Source organism: Cynara cardunculus, unplaced genomic scaffold (genome assembly GCF_001531365.2).
Source record: "Cynara cardunculus var. scolymus isolate 2C unplaced genomic scaffold, CcrdV1 Un_Scaffold_837, whole genome shotgun sequence".
In the NCBI taxonomy this organism is placed as follows: Eukaryota; Viridiplantae; Streptophyta; class Magnoliopsida; order Asterales; family Asteraceae; genus Cynara; species Cynara cardunculus.
In genome coordinates, this window is record NW_020200630.1 from 82,136 (window position 1) to 96,244 (window position 14,109).

The following is a 14,109-nucleotide window of genomic DNA, read 5'->3' on the forward strand; positions in this document are numbered from 1 at the left end:
TATATATATATATATATATATATATAGGGGCTCATTCAAGGGAGAATTGATTAGTTTGTGGTAACTGTGAGATCTAATCTCAACCACAAATCAACGGATAAATTAGGAAATTAATAATTATGATAGTTTGAGTTAAAATTATAATTACATGGCATTTTAGGTATTTTTAAAAAACTCATCTCTTCTCTCTCCTCTCTCATCTCTCTGAGCTCCAATCTCCAGGCTCCGGTGAACAAAAATCCGACATGTACCAAGTAATCACAAAGATACACAATGTGATACCCATTGTGATATACTGTGAAACCATTTGGGTACCACTATATATCATAATGGGTATCATATTGTGTATCTTTATGATTACTTTGTACCTGTCGGATTTTTGTTCACCGGAGGCCGAAGATTGGAGGTCGGAGAGATGAGAGATGAGAAAGGAGAGAGGTGAGAGAAGAGAGGAGAGAGGAGTTTTTTAAAAATACCTAAAATGCCCTCTAATTATAATTTTAACTCAAACCACCATAATTACTAATTTTCTAATTTATCCGTTGATTTATAGTTGAAATTGGATCTCACAGTTACCACAAATCAATCAGTTCTCATTTGATTAGGCCCCTATATATATATATATATCAATATAATATAATTAATTTTGCACTATAATTTCTACCATTTGGTTTGTTTGGTTTCCAACCATGGTTGAGATTTCAAAGAGGGTCATCCAAAGAAAGACAACCCTATAAGGCAAACTCCATTATTTGACGCAAAGGCATTCAATCCCCCTTTCTTATACACTTCATTATGTTCAAATCTTTCAACTTTTCATCAATGTGAGATATCTCAAACTTAACCACAATTCACCAACACCTCAATACTCAATTCTTATGATGTCACCTCAAACACTCATGGTTCTTTTTTAATATATATTGATGATTATCAATCACATAAATAATTATTATCAACGGAGTTTAAATTCATTTTTTATAATATCTTCTAATCATAAAATATCAAAACTTTATTCGAATTTATATGATCCAATCGTAAACACAATTATATCCTACGATAACAACAAATCCAACAATATTGAAAAGAAGAAATATGTAATAACAAATCATATTTTCTAAATAATATAATTTTTACATACCTTTTAAAATCTTTTAAGTTTTTTTCAACTCTTATTTCTTTATTACTCACCAAAGGATTTCTGTCAATGAAAAAATCTAGAAGTTGTCAAAATTTAATGTAATTATCAATCACATATAAATAGTTATTATTAATGAAGTTTAAATTTGAATAAAAATTATCATATCATGTGATTACAAAATATCAAAATTCTATTCGAATTTATATGATCCAATCATAAACACAATCATATCCTATGATAACAACAAATCCAACAATATTGAAAAACAAATATGTAATAACAAATCACATTTTTAATGAATATAATTCCTGCATACCTTTTAAAATCTTTCAACTCTCATCTTCTTCATCCCTCACTAAAGGAATTTCTAGGATTTCATTTTGTTTATTTGAAATTTTAAAAAACAAATTTCATTAAGAAATTAAATGGAAGAGCAAATCAAGAGTTGAAGGTTTTACTTGGGTATAAAAAATAAAATAAAAAACCCGCGTCAATTATGAGCTATACATTATTCATACAGGGGTAGAAAAGTCTTTAACATATTCAATATTTAAAAAATCAAAAAATTGAGAAAAAAGATTAGGAGAAGTTCTAAGCATTAGAAGGTGCTACCTCATTATGTTTGGTTGGATTCACGTGAGACCAATGGTTTTTCGTGAGACACGTAAGACCAATTTATGTTCATTGATCAACTTTATAAGCTAATGACCTAATGGTCTAAAGTTGCACGGTGACAATTTTGTAATTATTAAGAAGTCTTGTGGCAATTTTGTGATTATGAATGTTCAGATTGTAGATCTAATCCAAGGGTTGAGAATTGGTCTTACGGGTCTCACGAAAAATCCTTAGTCTCACATGATCTCAAGTATATGTATATATATATATATAGAGAGAGAGAGAGAGAGAGAGAGAAATTTATTGTTTCTTTATTTTTTTTATCTAGTAACATAGTCCTAAACTACTTGCTTAGAAACCTTGATATATTCTCTATCATTCATCTCCCATTAATTTTTTTTGGACCATCATAAGATTCCCATTCTTGAAAATCCACACTTTTCAAAACCTAGAAAATAGACTATATTTGTATTGGAATATAATATATCTCTTGTCATTAACTAAGAACTCTTCCTTTTGAAAAATACTACCAACCATATGAAATGGGTCCAACTTATATCTATATTTAAGATCTTAAAACTATTATTTTTCATACATTATTGACTCCTTATTAACGAATATTAAGTGCATCAATCTTAATTACTCACCTACCTCTAAAACAAGAATAAGATCTCAAGATATGACTAATGTGTTCTTTTGATACAAAGATTAATGGTTCCAAAAAAGTTTGTTTTAACCCAAAAAGTTTAAAATGGTGATGAAAAACATTAACCTGATATGACATGGAAGCCCAACTCATTTATATTGATATACATAAAGTGTCATTCTGAAATATAGTCAACATTGCTTACATACTTCATGGTTTCCTGTTTACATTATGCTTAAGTATAACCTGTTTACATGCCTATTTTGATTTAAACCACATGAACATGCCTATGGAGTTATACACACACAGAGAATGGTGATGGCCTTATGGTTAGCTGCTGTTTTTGGGTCTGTTTCAGTTTAGATTTATGCACACACACAAAAATAGAAACAACTGTTTCCATTTCATCTTATACACACACACGAAAACATAATGCTCTTTCCATTTCATCTTATGTGTGTGTATGCATATATATTATATTATCCCTACTTTGTCCAAAACCAATATTCATCATGTTTGGTTATTGAACCAGTACTTCAGCAGGTTTCAGAACACATGGGTATGTATGCATTGCAGCAGGCTGCTACTGCTGCTGTCATATTAAAAACCACTGTAAATGTGAGAATGCAAAAACAACAAATCGAAGTTTTTTTGTAAACCTTCTCTAAAAGTACCTTTTAGAGACGCTCTTAAACCGTCACAATACATTAAAAGCGTCACTAATTAACTACTTTTAGAGAAGATTTTGAAAGAAAATTGATTAACCTTTAGATAAGCTTTGAAAGTGAATCTAAAACCCCCAAAAAACGTCTCTAAAAGCTAACAAAAATACACCCTTGTGAAACCCTCCCTAAAACCTTTACCTACCCTTACATAGAGAAGTTTTATTAACGGAAATGGAAAGCTTCTATAAAACCCTTAGAGAAAATTTTAAGACTATTAAGTACAAAACAAAAGCTTCTCTGAAGGTCATTTTTCTTGTAATGAATCTATATATTAAAGGTAGATGTATATCATAGAATATTTAATTTTGACAGTGGAACATACTGACGATGCTATTTAAAAATAATATAGTAGATAATAATAATTATTGATTGATTTTGCATTTAGGAATACTCGAAAAAAATGGTTTTATATGAATTATTAGTATTTCTTGAATTCTATGTTATTTCTTATAACGAAAATGATATATTCATGATTTTTTCCGTACTTTATCGAGGCCCCCTTTTCACATCTCGTCTGCATTTAACATTTCGGTGATGTTTGTTGATACGATGAAGTTTTTAGGTTTTTGTTCTTACCATTTTCTTCTTTTTCTATTTGTATTCATCCTGGTTTTGTTGTTCATAGATCTCTTCTTATAATTTTGTTATCCGAGATTTTTCATCCATAATTGTCTAAGATTTTGAAGCCAGTAGCACATGATATAGCTAAGCTCCTCTCACTCTTTCTATGTATATCATGTATTTGAAGAAGTAGGTTTAGTACGTAGCATGGTAGAATCGTTATGATGTCAAGGCGTGGGTTGACTGTCACGTTAACCCTTATGACTCCACTCTAAGTCTTGGCTTGCATTGTAACGTGTTATTGCACGTTATAACACGTTATTTTGTAGGTGTGAGGTTATCTTTAATATATAATTTGAGGGATAAATGATAATTATGTACGAGATCTTGGACTTAAATAAACATATAAAAAAAAAAGAAACTTTAAAACTAAAACCTTAAATAGGTAAATACATACCTACTCACATCCCAAAAGTCGAACATGAATTCTTTGCAATTGAAGAAAGTAGTCATTAAAGATTCAGAGATTTAATCCTGATTTTGCATTGATAACATTTTCTATAAGCTCTATATATTAGGCATGAATGGTTCTTTATGTTTTAATTTTATATATTACTTTATATGAATTTAATTATTCTATTGTATTATCCAAAACCCTAACACAAACAAGTGTGCCCAAATTAATACAGCAACAAATATCAAATACAAGACAAATATAGAAATAACTGCAATGTATTTTCATCCCATGTAACAGTCAGCTCTTTAAGGAGTAAACACCAAGCATTGTGAATAGTTGGTTACACAAGATGTGAAAGAAAACCAAACACTAAAAAACACTTCCCTTTCAGTTTCATACCACCACAGAACAAAATCTCTTCCTTTTATTCTTTCTTATAAACAACCAAAGATGTGATAGTTGAAGATTGCATGATCATTACTTGTTTAGCACCAACAACTTTGTTGTCCAACAAAAGGAAGAGCGACAAGAAGCCGAAATTGCTCAATAATGTTCCATATATAAACCGGCCAAACCAAGATTTCTCGTAAGTTTGATCACCAGAAGCTTACTAATTACATATATGTTGCCGACCCCCATTCGAAGCTAGAAAGAAAAAAAAGTTAAGACGTTAAAGTTAACAAAGGTTACTTCAATTGAACATTATTATTTATAGAGCATTTATGGAAGCAGGTAACAATTAAAATCATATATATATATATATATATATATATATATATATTTCTTAAATCTCATATTTACCCATTGTATGTGGATATATTGTACAAAAGTAGTACTCTATGCAGTAGAATCAGAAAATTGCATTCATATATGAATCATTGGTAAAAAGAAACGGGGTTTACATATGCATCTTCATTTGTAATTAATTGGTAAAAAGGTAGGTAAGTAAACGTAGGTTCACATATACATCTTCAAATGGATATTTTCCGTGTTATACTACTTATTTACAAATGAATCGTATATTCGGGTTCTCAACCTTTTTATCTTTCTTATTTGAACATTCCCTATGTATGTATATGTATTTCTTTTTAAATGCCTTATATATATGGGAAGGTTCCGGTGAGAAGGAGAGTTAAGGTGAGAAGCATAAAAAGAGATCTCCACTCTTCGATGCACATCAGGATGAGAAGCACAGAGATGCACCGGACCAATCTCTGTATGACTATGAAGCATCAAATAATTCTTCGCATGACATGTGAAAGCTAGAGGGGTAGTTTCATCACTTTTACAAAATATGAGGCAAAACAAATGCATATGTAACCCCGTGTAATTCACATGTGAACTATATGTTCATACATGAACTCGTGTAATTCACATATAAACTTGTGTGATTCACATATGAATAAATTAACTGATTCACATATGAAACAATTAACAGATTCACATATGAACTAATTAACTGGTTCACAGATGCACTTGTTTGTTGACTATTTGTAAAAGAACAAAACTACCCCTCTATTTTTCACTTGACCAGTCAAAGCCGCAATCTTTGACTTGTCAAAGCCGCAATCTTTGACCTGTCAAAGTCACAATCTTGACTAATCTTGATCGTATGAAGAGTTATGATCACTTCTTTACTTCTTTAATATTTATCATTTCTCAAATTAACCTCTCCCTATACATACATATGGTTTTATATAATCATATGAGAACTTCTTATATTGTGATGAACAATGAGGTCCAATCATATTGATGTGGACCTTGCCGTCAAAGATGCCCTATTGTTCCTGCTGGAGGTCCATTACTGGGCTAACGGGGGTGCCCCACTTAAACACCCATAACTTTTGTTACAGGACTTCGTTTTAGACTCATAATATGTTGAATCAAAGTTTGGAACAAGGAACACGCTGTGGGCAGATTTTTGAGACCTTAAAACATCGTTTAAGCATATTTTTTTTGACACTTTTGTGTTTTTGATATATTTTACGTTTTCCGTTTGGGTTTTTATGTTCGGTCCGTAGTCTTTTCCAGGCCCATTTCGTTTCTGGTCTTCTTATTTTATATGTTGTTTGTGTAATCTGGATGGTTATTCACGAAATATATGGAACTTCCAATTTTCTCCAAAATTTGAGTTCAATGTGAATTTGATTTGAAGCATACAATTCGGTATTTGTTGAATCAACCAACTTTAGAGGAGATTATTCTTGGGCGTTCACAAAATCAACGAGTTTGATCTTTATACGCAGCATCACATATTGACTAATAGATCATAACGTCTCATTATACTACAAAACATAATGCTTTTACCGACGGGAAAAAATCCATCGGTGAAAGCTAAGACACATGAGTAATATACTATATTAGTTTACATATCACTCATAATGCTTATCTATTTCCTATTTCATAGTTATGCGTTAATTACTTAAAACAACTTGAAGCAAATTACCAAAGGGCCTTTGGCCTAGCGGTATCATAGCTCTTGGCCTTCTATGAGGTCAGGGGTTCAAACCTCACCATAGGTGAGTAGGGTATGTGAGTTTATTTGTTGCATTTGCCGTATATAAATATTATATACTTAAAAAAAAACAATTTGAAGCAAATTTATTGTTCAACTAGGTAACTTTACCGCGCTTCACACGGTCGTTGTTGATTGATGAAAGAAAGCATCAATAAGTGTGAATTCGATATAAAGTGTTAAAAGGTATCACAATAATTGTGTTACAATTTTATTTCTGAATGTTTTATTTTGTTAGATAATAAAGAGAGTTAAAATACAATGGTTGTAGAAAAATGAATATATAAGTTTGAATTCGGTATAAAGTGTTAAAATGTATCACAATAATTATGGTACACTTTTATTTCTGAATGTTTTATTATGTTAGAATAAAGAGAATTAAAATATATTGGTTGCAAAAAAATGAATATGTAGCGTAAAAGAAGTTAAATTGTGAAATGACAGATAATACATTCTATAGATATATAACTAATTTCTTGGTTTTGGTTGTCTTATTATTATAAGAATAAAGAGAGGTGTAATATATTTCTTGTGAAAAGTAAAAATATAATTTATAAATAACATATGTCAATTAGGTATATTATTAGGCGTAAAGCCGAATATTACCTTTTATAATGAAAAATCCAATAAAATTGTGACATGGAACGTGGTTATAATAGAAAATTATTAAATTATGTTTTAGTTCAAAAAAATGGGAAATTATCATTTTTTTCCCTTCTATGAATATCCCGAGTCCTCAAAAAATGTAATAGAAGATAAATAATTAATTGTTTACAAAAACAATCTGCAATCTTCAAAATGAAAATAACAAAATTACCAATCTGAGATATCTAGATTGACTTCAAAGTCCATATTGTGTGGAAAAATGAGGGAGTAATTCAAAATGAAAACATACCATTTCCACGTTTTGTATATCCAGTCTCATGGAGATATGGGAGCATCTAATTAGTTTTCTCGAAACTTCAGAGATGAAGGAAACACACCAGCGACTGATTTTGCCATAGACTTTTTTTGTTTCTCCTTATATGGTTTCTCTAATCTCCTTCAATTTGCTTCTAATCGCAAACAACAGAGTAGATAGAGAGATCGAGAAAATAGAAGTAAAACACCCATAATTATTGCTTTATATCTTTCTATAGATGCATAGAACGATAGAGAGAGGCGTATCGCCAGCTATACTATCAATCCATAATTTCTTATCGGGATCGAGAGATGGAGAAGAGCAAAGAAATTTGTGATAGAAAGATGTAGAAGAGAAGGAATTGTAACGGTAGAAGATGAAGAGTAAAGAAGTTAATTTTAGAAAGACGTAGAAGAGAAGAAATTGTAACGGTAGAAAATGAAGAGTAAAAGTTTTAGATTAAATATAAAACCTAAAATAAAAGGAAAAATTTGAGGAAAAAGGAAGACATGAATACTAGTATAAGGAGATGACATGTCCACATGTTAAAATGTAAATCCAAAAAAGAAAAGGTCTAGTACTTAGTAATAACTAAAGCCCAAGACTATATCTTCGACTTCCATGGTTATTTGAGCAGAGTTAGAAACACCCTAGCCTTTCAAATCATATCAAGTAGCACAAAAAGTTAATTCTTGTTCTAAAAAACTCCATCCTTCAGCAAAAATTCATTCAATTAAAGCTTTATGGTACAAAAATATATGTTTTATTGAATGGATGATGCCCATTTAGAGGTGCTCAAAAAACCCGACCAACCCGATCAGTCCAACCCAACCCAACACGAAATAACTCAAACAGAAGCAACCTGATGTCTAATTTAGTTGTAAAATCTTCAAACAGTAGGTATTGAGTTAATACTGGGTTACTTTTATTTAAACCCAACCTAACACGATGAACATGATATTTAAATCGGTAGAGATGATCAAGGAGTACCTTTCTATTTCTTAGATTTAAAATGATAGATGACTCTTTATTAATATGTACATTATACAATTACACCATCACGTACCATCTTCATGTACATATATTTTCAATCTATTCTCCATATCTATATAACTCCTTTGTATATATGTTCAGTTATCGTGAACACACACATACACACATGTATATATGCTTGTTCACGTGAGACCAACGTGTTTTCGTGAGACCACTTTTTTACACTTGAAACTTCACAACAAAATGCTGTGAAGGTAAAAAAATGTCGAACCTTCACAGCAAAAACCTTACCTTCACAGCATTTTGCTGTGAAATTTGAAATGTAAAAAAAATGGTTTCACGGGTCTCACAAAAACAGGTTGGTCTCACATAATCCCAAGTCCTCCCCTGTCGCTCTCTCTCTCTCTCTCTCTCTATATATATATATATATATATATATATATATATAGGGAAGGGTTCAAACGAGAACACCTTCATTTAACAAGAAAGCGAGAACACCATTTTACTATAGACAATCACATGTGATACTATTATTCCATCACATATGATACACATGTGATACTAAATCCGAGACACGAGAGATTTTCGATGTGATCTTGGTTGCGTGCCAAGTCGCCCTTACACTACTAAGCCATCTCACAAGTATTATCACATGTGACAAGGTTGTTGATATGATACTATAATCCATCAAGACCATCACATGTAATGCTAAATCATAGACGTAGACAACCTTTGGCGCAGCCTAAGTCGTAGAACACCTCGTCCGCACATCATAGAGTCCCCTCACGCATATTATCACATGTGATAAGGGTGTTCTCGCTTTCTCGTAAAATGGAGGTGTTCTCGTTTGAACCTCCACCTATATATATATATATATATAGAGAGAGAGAGAGAGAGAGGTAAGATCAAATATCAACCAAAGTTTTTGTGTTAACTTTACAAACTATTTCAACCAATCACAATCCATGTTTTTATTAGGTTTTTATCTAGCTTACAATTTAATACCAAGGGTAATTGAGTAATTTCATTTTTTATGTAACTCCCATATCATTAATTGGGAGTTACAAAATTATAAAATCCCTAAAAATATGCATTTTTAATATTGATATTTTTATTGTTTTTAATATTGATCTTTCATTTTTATTGTTTTATGAGTTTGTGATTCGTGCAGGAAACACGGTAGTAAAATATTCGGTATCGTTCAAGCTATTATGGATAAACGCATTGGAAAAGAACTCAACAACAATGAGAAAATTAAAATGATTTATGATGACAATCGGAGTTCGAGTTCGGGAAGTGAAGAAAATATTGGTAATTGATTAATATTTTATTGTACTCATTTTAATCGAAATTATGTTCATTATGATGTGTTGTGTTTTTTGTAGTTTATATTGTGTTGGTAGCTTTTTCTTTAATTGTTAATACGTACCTAATTTACATGTTCAAATGGAATTCCATGCATGACCCATTTTCATATGGTCATATAACCAACTTTTATGAATCATGAACCATTGTGTCTGTGTTACTACTCTCATTCGATTATATATAACACTTCATGAACGAAATTTTGTGTCATGTGAACACAAGTGTCATTTTTGAAGCTTGATCCCAAATCTTTATATTTGTGTAAGTGTTTGCACCTGGTGTTCATATATGTCAATTTGTGTAAGTGATTAACATGGTGTTCATATGACGGGGGTTATGTGTTCATATATTTTCTACGATATTCTCTTCCTATGTGGCGTTATCATGTTCACTATTGTAGACGTTCATGTTAATGACCCCCATCATATGAATACCGGTTTCTGTTAGTGATTTCACCTGCTGTTCATATATGTTCATGTCAACTTACTGAGTCGTTGGTTAAAAATTTGCTCCCAAATCTTTATATAGGCACCATTCTTGCACCTCGTGTTTATATATGTCAAATTGTGTAAATGATTGCACCCGGTGTTCATAGTATTGGGGTTATGTGTTCATATATGAACATACGATGTTCTCTTCCTATGTGGCTTGATCATGTTCACAATTTGTTCATATATGTTCATGTCAATTATTTTAGTCTATGAACAACTTGTGAACTCGAACCAAATAGATCTCACCTACTGTTCATATATGTTCATGTTCGTATATATTCACATTACTCATCTCATGGTCATTAATGATTGATCTAACTCGCACCAAATAAATCTATACACAATTTGTTCATATATGTTCATGTCAATTATTTGTCTATGAACAACTTGTGAACTCGAAGCAAATATATCTCACCTGCTGTTCATATATGTTCATGTTCATATATGTTCACATTAATCATCTCATGGTCATTAATGATTGCTCTAACTCGCACCAAATAAATCTATTTTCTGGTTGTTGCAGTTGATTACTCCAGTTATGTAATATTAATTGTTGGGTTCAAAAATGTGCTTTAATGTTGTATTCAAGTTCTCCCTTTGTAATGTTTTTGTATTAGTTAGGCTTTACTATTTTCTTAGTATAAATAGTAATTAGTTCTCTAATTGTCATTAGTTATGTTGATTAATCTGATTAGAGCTGTAATCATTTCTGTAATTCTCTCTCAAGAAATCTATTGAAGATTTGGTGAAAATCTCTCTCTACTCTCAATCTTGTTCATGTTCATATAATTTGCGCTACTGAATTCGCATTTTCAATCTGAACAACTTTGATTCACATCGATTTTGATTTTAATCAAGTTTTGAACCATTTTTTGATCAATTTTTGAGTTTACGAAATCTGTTTGTGTTCTTCAAAAACTGATAATGTTGCATGTTTTGATCCATTTTTTGGTGAAAAAGTGTTAAAATTGTGTTTTTGCTTGAATTCTAATCCGTATAACTCTTGATCGGTTTAGTGTAAATCGTTTAGGGCTTGTTCGATTTAAGACTTGTAAATTTTGAGTGAATTGTGTTTGTTCGATTTAGGATAAACCGGGTAAGACTTGATCGATTAAGAGGTAAATTGTTTGTAATGTGAGCGAGTTAGTGAGCGATTTATCTTATCCGCTTGGTATATCGTTTATGTGTTGTGCGATTAGTTGATTCGTTGTGCGATTTATTGATAATCCGGTTGTTACCTGTACGATTTAATTGTGCGATTTAAATTGATTAATTGTGCGATTTAATCTCAAGTGTTTGTGCGATTTGATATTTGTGCGATTTTTGATTTTGAATTGTTTGAACGGATTGTTGAGCGGTGTTTGACTTTCTTTAATGAGCGGATTGATATATTTGACTAGTTGAGCGATTTGAATTGTTTGACTAATTGAGCGGATTTGATCGTATTTTGACTTGTAGACTTAGTTGACTTGACTTGTTGACTTTTTACGTCCGTATTCAATTTTGAAATTTGTGCAAATTTGACTAAGTGTTTAAATCGTCCGCATTGAGATTTCTTAATTGTGTGTTTTTTGGCTAAGTGTTGGAATTCACCGGATTTCTCATCCTGATTTGTTGTTAATTGTGCGATTTAATTCTCTTTGTTGTCCGGATATCTAATCCGGATAACTTGGTTTGATTAGAAATTCTTGACTATCTCTTTTGTCCGGACTTCTAATCCGGATAAGCTTGACCGGATTTCTAATCCGGATAAGTTTTGTGCTTATTTTTTTCTAAGTCTTGAATGAGTGCAAATCCTTGTGTGCGATTTAATTGAAATATTTTTTGAATCCTAATCCTTTAATTCAAATTTTGAACTGCAGTTGATCCTATATCATACTAATCTAATAAAATGAGTTCAAGAGAGGCAATGGCTATCGGTACTGACACCAAGCCACCTGTACTGTTTAGAAGAAATTACAATCAATGGAGGGATAGATTCCTCAACTTTATTGAGAGAATGAAAGATGGTGATCTGATCATGGAATCTCTGATGGAAGGTCCTGCTGTATTTTACAGAGAGACACCTGTTGTTCCTGAAGAAGGCAGACCTGCGCAAAGAGTCATAAAAGAGAAGTTCAGATACACTGTGGAAGAAAAGGAGAGAGCACATGCTAATGTATTATGCAAGTCATACTGTTGATCCAAGATCTGACAGTAGAGTAATGTAAAGGAATTTAAAAAGAGATTTGTAGAAGAAGATGAATAGAAATCGGTTGCTTTCTTTATTGAATGAAAAATACAATCTCTCAAAAACCCTAATCAACTCTCATGTGATGTGTTTGAATATGTGTGTTACAAAGTGTTGATAATTCATCTCACTTCTATTCTATGCATGTATCACTTCTTATATAAGCGATATTTACATGATAACTGAATCCTATAAATAAGGTAACTAAATCCTATAAACAAGGAAATAATCATTATCGAAAATGGGATCAGCATCATCCTTCAAGATTCTGAAGATAGTCGTCCAGAGCATAGACCAACCAGAGGATAGACCAACCAGAGGTTAGACCAACGAGAGGATAGACCAACCAGAGGATATACCAACCAGAGGATAGACCAACCAGAGGTTAGACGTTTTAAGCTCAGCAGCATCTTCAGGTCTTCCATCCTTAGCCCCGATTGCTAAATAAAACTTTTTAGAATAATTAGAATCAATTTGATCCTAACACATACATGATGCAAGCACTGAACAACGATATCTACACGAGCATTGACAGCCATAAATCTTCTGGTCCCAGCATGTGGGTACAAATAGAAAAGATGATGATGGGTTCCAAGGTAGGAACTCAGTTAAAAATCACTAACTGTATCTCTGCTTATGAAGAGTTCAAGGCTAAAGATGGAGAGAGCCTTGATGATGTTTATGACAGGCTTACCAGATTGCTTAATGAGCTGACCAAGAACGGAATCTCTAAAACTGTCATAGAGATAAATGTTAAATTCCTTAGCAACTTACAATCAGTGTGGAAACCTTATGCTAACCATATCAGATTCAACAAATCCTTATATGATATTGACATACATGAGGTTTATGAAACTCTGAAGCAGAACGAGAAAGAAGTTTTAGAGGTCCGAGATTCTAAGAAGGAGAAGGAAAAGGAAGTTGTTAATCCTTTAGCCTTTGTATCTGAAAAGAAGGGTAAAAGCAGATCTGGGAAGCAAGTGAAGGAGATCAGCCAATCAAGTGAATCATCAAGTGAAGGAAGCAACAGCTCTGATTCAGACTCTGAAATGACTGAATTCAAACATGCCATGACAATGCTAACTAAAGCATTCCAAAAGAAGTTTCAGAAAAGACCGCATTCGAACAATCAAAGATTCTCTGCAGGCTCAAAATACGAATTTAAAGATAAATTCGGTGAGAAAAGAAATATGAAGAGAAGAGATTTGAGAAAAAATACGAAAAGAAGCCGGAAGAGAAGAAGAAATTTGTCAAAGGCGTAGCTGATGAGCATACAAAGTGCTACAACTGTGGCAAGCTAGGTCATTTCGCTGTTAATTGTAGAAAGCCGGTAACGAGAAATACCGACTACTACAAGAACAAATTTCTTCTCTTAGAACAACGAGATGCAGGTAAAGCATTGATGGCAGAAGATGGCCATTGGTTAAACTTAACCGATGAGGAGGAAGAGTTAGAAGCTGTGTCTCACATAT